The sequence below is a fragment of the Protomyctophum bolini genome (assembly GCF_963924005.1).
Source record: "Protomyctophum bolini genome assembly, chromosome: 10".
In the NCBI taxonomy this organism is placed as follows: Eukaryota; Metazoa; Chordata; class Actinopteri; order Myctophiformes; family Myctophidae; genus Protomyctophum; species Protomyctophum bolini.
In genome coordinates, this window is record NC_137871.1 from 24,677,453 (window position 1) to 24,677,816 (window position 364).

The window sequence follows — 364 nt, forward strand, 5'->3', positions numbered from 1 at the left end:
TGATCACATGACTACAGAGATTAAGGTGTACCAATTTAGGTGAGCAAACAAAACAAAAAAGCAAAATGGCAGAAAGTCTTGTCAGGTGGAAATGGGAAGTTGCCACATTGCGTCACTCATGATCCAAGGAATCCAGGGAATGCCTCGCCAGTCTGTGGCCATGCAGGCCTGGCGGATATACCGTAACAACACATCAGCACAGAGTATAAAACAAAACAAAGCACAGAGTCTAAGTACAGAACTTGGGTGAACTGTGACCGAGTGGTTGCGGAGTCTACAGTATATACCGTGTGTCTCTCTCCATTGTGGTGAGTGAGGTGAAGCTGTAGCATTGCTGTCTGCAGGTCTTATCTGGCTGTGAACC